We start from the raw sequence: 6,788 nt of genomic DNA, 5'->3' as shown, positions 1-6,788 counted from the left end.
AGAAGAGAGGAGAGGAGGAGAGGAAGGGATATGATAGAGGGACCCCTGGAGAGATTCGAGCGTCTCTATTGGATCCCCATGTTAATAGTTTTGATTATTACCTATTGAGCACTTCCCTGGTCGTATATAGGGGATCGATAGTGGTTAGGCACTAGGATTTAGAGGCCCCTATAGGAAATAAGGAGGTTCTGGGCACCTAATGTCTCAGATTGTGGACACTGGGAGTGAGAGGTATATATATTGCCGGGGATGCAAGGACCAGCTTCCATAAGCTAACGTTGGGGGCCGTCTTGTCAGGAGACTAGCCTTGTAATATACTAGCTGCGGGATGCTGCCCTGAGGTCTACGGTACCGCGCCCCAGGAAAATGGGGTTTGTGGGTTACTCCCCTAATGCGGGAACTTTTACGGGCCCATGAAATGATGGTGCGCAGGGCTTTAGAAAATCAGTTACGGTACTAGCCAAGGTGGCCCACTCAGTAGATATTCAGGACATCGTTGTGGGTCTATACTGGAGACAGCTTAGCTGGTACAGCGATAAGCCCACTAGCATGTGATCAAAGCCGAGCAGAGAGGTGACAGCTACTGGTTGGTCCAGTAACCTGTGTTTACTTTAATATTACACAATTCGCAATAAATCTGAGGTGTTTTAGCATCCGACATGGGTGCCATTAGCGCAAATAGGGCTCGGTGGGTTTGACTGCCGTTGGTCGAGAGATCAAGGCACCCGCCAGTGAGCCCCACTTGAAGAAAGAGATATCGAGGCGCAGAGAGAGATTTTGCTGGCCATCTTACATAAGGAATACTGTTCTTTAGGTATAGTTCCAGTAGCAGAATCTGTATCTCTAAACTTGGATTCTCATAAAGCTAAGGCGCAGAGAATGAGGGAAGGAGAGAGAGCACAGCCGTGGGCGCCGTCTCCTCCTGAGAGGAGCTCCGTTGCCTCTTCCTGACTCAGACTTCGGATCAATATAAGGGACTGTAAATTTGGTAACATTAGCCGACAAACTGCGCGCACAGTAATGGGTAGTATGTGGCTCGGGGTTGGCCAGTTCTACTTTACTACAATCCGATTATTGAAACATGGATGAGTTTGAAAACACATCCAGAAGTGAGAACCAGAAACTGAGCCCAGCATAGCGTAGGTTGAGGGGTAAGAAGTGGGTAAACCATATTTCTGCCATTTGGGGATTATGAGTAGATTTGAGTTTAAGGTTGTTTTATTTCACTTTTTTATTTTTACTCATCCACCATGGCGGCCAGAGTGTCCAGGGTAACGACACTGAGATAAGCAACCAAACACTTCTATATATTAACCTAGAGGGTTTGAGACAGAGATTCTATGCTGGTGTTTTTGCTCGACCCACGGGAGTACCAGCTGAGGAAGAGATTTCAATCCCGGAGATTCCTTCCGAGTGTCACCTTGGCTACCATGTCTAGAGGACTTTTGGTTTTCATCGTTTTTCCCTTCGCACACACCTTCGTGACGCGCTACAGCCGACGCTGAGCAGCGGCCGTGTTATGGATGTAAATTGGGATAGCCAAGACTTCCGACCAGGCTGATTGCCATGTGGTTGTTTCGTTCAGTGGCGTTATGTGCATAAGTGATCCAGAAATCCAGCCGTTGTCTCTTAGCATGGATTTTGGCGACTGCAGTGGGCTAGGCAGAAAGGAACGCTTTGCTTTGCCCTGGCGTGTGTACTGGATGGCGTCGCCTGCGCCACTCAGATCATCGGAGCATGCCATAGATCGAGCTTCGTTCATGTCGTCAGTGACCGCCCACAGCTCCTGTGATAGACACAAGGCGGGGATCGCAAAGGAGCAGTCGGTGTGCCTCCCTGAAACCACGGACTTTGGATCATACAACAGTTTGGGGCGGTCCTGTCTGTAACTCTTTCTTCCCTCTCTCTTATCGTGCAGAGCAGGAATGCTGCATTCCTCAATCACAATGGCCCTATCGCTGCAGCCCATACAACCCGGCAAAAACTCCAACGCCTATAAGCTTGTGGAGGCGATCATAGCAGGGGCACATAGTGGGGTCATGCCCACATCGCTCCTTAGACCCGTCGGAGACCCCTCTGTTGGGGTCAGGAGTCCCTGCAAGCCGGTGTGGGGGATCAGCAAGGCGTAGGCATGCACGAGGAGAATGGTGCCGGGTCTGGTGGGTCTGCAGCTGGCTTGGGGCGAGGCGGCGGGCAAGCAGAGTGGGAGAATCGGTGCGGGCGGTGGGTCTGACAGCTGGCTTGGGGCTACGGGCGGGGGGCAGGCACGAGGAGAAATCAGTGGAGAATCAGTGCGGGCGGCGGTCTGTAGCTGGCATGGGGTAGGCATCAGGCAGCATGAGGAGAATCAGTGCGGGCGGGGGTCTGCAGCCGTCGTGGGGCAGGCGTCGGGCAGCATGAGGAGAATCAGTGCAGGCGGGGGTCTGCAGCCAGCATGGGGCAGGCTGCAGGCAACACAAGGAGAGTCGGTGAGGGCAGGGGTCTGCTGCCGGCGTGGGGCAGGCAGCGGGTAGCACAAGGAGAGTCAGTGCGGGTGGGGGTCTGCAGCCGGCGTGGGGCAGGCAGCGGGTAGCACAAGGAGAGTCAGTGCGGGTGGGGGTCTGCAGCCAGCATTGGGCAGATTGCAGGCAGCATGAGGAGAATCAGTGGGGCTGGATCGGTGGTGGTGTAGGATGCACATCTTCTCCGGAAGCCCTGCGGTGTTGCCTGACCTGTGGGTTGGGTGTTTAGTGTTTCCAATTTAACATGATGGGGGTTGCCAGGGTTCAGCTGCCTCCCGATTAGCCACAGCCTGGCAGTTTGTTCAAGAGCGAGGCTCTCTGTGCAGACGGGAATGACGCTTGCACTTCGGGAGGCCGTCTGAATTTGTCAGGGTCGTATTAGCACCATTAGCTAATCACAAACACTGTGACCTAGCAGAGCAGCCTGAGGGTAATCCAGCACTCAGATGCTCCCATCACCCTGTGCGGGGAGCTCCGTAGTATGTGAATAACCCACGAGTGGTCCTTGGCCTGGCGGGTTCCTGGAAATCTCCCTGGGGTTCATTGGCCAATTACCCACTTTTATAATGGGTTACGCTAACGCGTTCTATACCTCATGCATATGCAATAGGGATTTCAGCCTCTTTTCCTTATCTACCCTTCCTCACCCTACTGACGTTGCGGGGGCTCTTCTCCCATAGGTTACTAGGCCATTTACTTCAAGCTGATATTCTTACTCTAAAATATCCAAAGCTGCTACAAACTGTTATCTTGTGGTTACCTGTCAGCTGTTCAGCAGCACTAGATGGAGCATTCTGACTGGTAGCCTCTGTGATACAGGGTCACTGCTGTCTTGTGCCCCTTATGACAGAAGGTCACTTCCTGGTTACTTGCTTAGGTTAAGCCTTTAGGCCCTAGGGCTCAGTTATCTTTGTCCTACAGACTTACGGCCTGTAGGTTTTTGAGTTACTGCCTTGCTCCATAACTATACGTCACCTAGCACAGCGGTTCGCAATCTTTTTCTTTCTGAGGCCCCTCCAACATGCTACAAAAACTCCAGGGCCAATCTGTGCCACATTAAAGGGTTTTCTGCATATAAAAGCCATGGCCAGCATTAGGGGGTGGCAAGCAGGGCAGTTGCCTGAGGCCCCATGCCACAGGGGTCTGCACGAAGCTACGTTGCTCAGGCTTCAGCTTCAGCCCCAGGTTGCGGGACTTAGGGCCCTGGGCTTCAGCCCCATGCAATGGGACTTTGGCTTTCTGCCCTGGGCCCCAGACAGTCTAACGCTGGCCTGCTTGGTGGCCCCCCTGAAACCTGCTCGTGGCCCCCCAGAGGGCCCCAGACCCCTGGTTGAGAACCACTGACCTAGCATATGTCTATATGGGCTACACTGGAGAAATCAGCCTGTGACTGCATTCGCTCTTCTGTTGATTCTCTCTGTGCCTTCCAAGGGAGTGTGTTCAAGGATAGATGCTGCTGGGGAAACCCTTGGTAGAGTGACTCCAATGAAGCTGTGCTGAGGGCCCAGGGATCCCAGAGCTGGTACCTGGCTCCCCCGGGGCCTGGTCTCAGAACCACTGGCCGTTCCATGAGGAGACCTTGGGGGCAAATCCTGTGCCCCAGTGGAATGATCCAAGTTTAAAACTCCACGAGGGCATGCTATGGAGTCTCTGCCCTCCGAGTCCTCTCCCCAGCTGCCATATCCCCAGGAGTGGTAATCCAGACTCATGAAGGTTGCATCCTTGTAGTAGCTGAGAGCAGAACTTGACTCAGTGGAAGTTCTGACTGTGTAATGACCATAGGATTCGGCTTTGCCAACATTTCGGAGTCCTGCAGGGGAACCTCTCTCCCACTCCGTGTACCGGCATGGCTGCTCTGTTCCTCCTGCCCATGCCATGTGTGTTGGAGTGACGGGTTAGTAGGTAAAAGATCCATCACCGTTCAGAACATGTCCCTCTAGGTCCCTGTGACTAGCCACAGGAGCTCAGCTACGGAACGTTCTCCAGGGTCACTGAATCCATTTTTAACTTTAAAGCCCTTGGGCAGGAGGGAAAGTTGTTCCTAAAGGTGCTTATGAGCCAGTAAACAAGCCTAGGACAGCGGGAAGGCATGGGGCTATTATTAGACCTCCCTTGTTCCTCGCTGTGGTGCCATCACCATGTCCCTCTGTGCAGCTCTTAGCAACCTTGGTGCTGATCTCCCCAAGCTCGGGTCAATCCCTGGCATTCACAGTGAAATGACCCTGTCTCAGTTCCTGGTCTCTGTTGCTTTTTGCACTGAGATGAGCTCTCAATACCTTTTCAGGAGCCCGTTGCTTCAGACATGACCCGAGCACGTGTGTCTTCTGGAGAGCGACACCATGGCGACCCCATGAAATCGTGCCCCTGAGGGATGATGTTGTGTGGCTGTGTGTCATTGCCGGGCTGTTGCAAGTTGATGTGACAATGCAGCCTGGTGCTGTGTTGCCCTAGGATTATAACTATACCTCATGTTTATGCAGCACCTTTTATTTCATGCTCCCAAAGTAGTTTCCAAACGTTAAGTCCCACAACACTCCTATAAACAGAGGCCACAGCAAGTCAGCGGCAGAGCTGGGAATAGAAGTACCCAGGAGTCCTGACCCTCAGTCCAGTGCTGCAACTGTTAGAGCAGGGGTGGGCAAACTTTTTGGTCCGAGGCCTGTCATAAGTAGATAGGTAAGGGTTAATTTTCTTTTACCTGCAAAGGGTGAACAAAGGGGGAACCAAACACCTGACCAGAGGACCAATCAGAGACCTGGATTTTTTTTAAAGTCTGGGAGGGAACTGGAAACTCGGGGTCTTTTTGTTTTCCTCGGCTGTGAGTAAACAAGCTTTTCTTCTAACTCCATCTTCTTTCAAATATTCTACTATCAAGTGTGAGTACAAAGGAACCAAAGTGATTGGCTGTGATGTGCTTTGATTTGTATTTACATGGGTGTTGATTTGCTGGACTGGTTTAATTGGGCTATCTTTTAAATCAGACTGTTTATTCATATTTTCTTATAAGCAAGAGCCTGTATTGATCTCTTAATGCAGTATTATTGTTCTGTATTTTCTTTCTTTTTATATAAAGTTTTCTTTTTAAAACTTGTGGAAGTTTCTTTTCCTAGTGAGGCAAAGGGGAGAGGAATTTCTGTGCCCGGAGTCCTGTTACATCTGTGACAGGCTAGGGAGGGCGGGAAAAAGTTACGGGGAAAGAGAGAGAGAGAATCAGCTCTGTTCCCTGGTGCTTAAGGCTTGTCTCTTTGGAGAGACGGAGACCAGTTTCTTGGTATTGTCATGTAAAGAGATTGCATCAATCCCCTCAGAGCGGAACAACGGAGAGAGAGGGAGGAGGGAGGGGAGATCATTCCTTTGCCGGTAGACTCATACTTCTGAGTCTTGGGGGTCCTCCCAGGGAAAGTTGGGGAGGCCAGAGAGGGGGGTCCCCCCCCAAGGAATTTGGGGGAACCCAGGCTGATAGTAGCCTCAATACTATCTGGTGGCAGCGAAATAAGATCCAAGCTGTGTATAAGCTTGGAGAGGTTCACAGTAAGCACCCAGATTTTGTATGCTAAAGTCCAGATTTGGGACAGACGTTTACCAAAGAGCCACATCGGGGTTGCGCAACTGTATGGAGGGTCGGGTAGGGAAGGCTGTGCCTCTCCAAAGAACCTGGCCCCCACCCCCATCCGTCCGCTCCCATTTCCCACCCCCTGACTGCCCCCCTCAGCTAATCAGCTGGGGATCTCTTGTTTATGCCTAGAAACTTTGCCCCCCAGAGTCCAAGCAGCATACAGAGAATCAGTTCCTTCTGTATGGAGCTTTTTGTCCCCTTCCTGCCATGTGCTCTGAGCTGCAAAGTCAGCTAATGGGAAGTCAAGAGCACAACAGCAGTCTTTTGTCGTCTTTAATATCGCATAATAGTCTATCTGGTGTTGATGGACCTTCCCTGCTAGGCAGGGTGTAATGCATTTGGTTGCCAATCAGCACTTTACCTAGGTAAAGTCTCTCTCGTACCCAACCGCCCTCTGCTCCTTGTCCCCTGACCAGCCCCTCGCAGGACCCCTGGCCCCTAACTGCCCCTGGGATCCCACCCACTTACCCAACCTCACCTGCTCCCCACCCCCTTACCAGCAGCAGGAGCTCGCAGCCGTGACACCTAGCCAGAGCAAGCTGTGCTCCCCACGCTGCCCAGTGGGAGTGGCGGTCCAGAGCATGGCATGAGCAGTGCCGTGGCTGCAGGGGAGGAGGCACAGCAGGGGAGGGGCCACGGACTAGGCTCCCTGGCCAGGAGCTATGGGGCCA

General features: G+C 52.3%; 1 protein-coding gene across 3 annotated transcripts in view; it reads left to right on the top strand.

The window, feature by feature from the left end:
- CAPN5 (calpain 5) overlaps positions 1–6,788 on the top strand; it is a 135,122-nt gene that overhangs the window by 86,742 nt on the left and 41,592 nt on the right. The window lies entirely within an intron of this gene.

This window comes from Chelonoidis abingdonii, chromosome 1 (assembly GCF_003597395.2).
Source record: "Chelonoidis abingdonii isolate Lonesome George chromosome 1, CheloAbing_2.0, whole genome shotgun sequence".
NCBI lineage: Eukaryota > Metazoa > Chordata > Testudines > Testudinidae > Chelonoidis > Chelonoidis abingdonii.
Note: the sequence above shows the minus strand (reverse complement) of the source record. Positions and strands in the feature narration are given on the sequence as shown.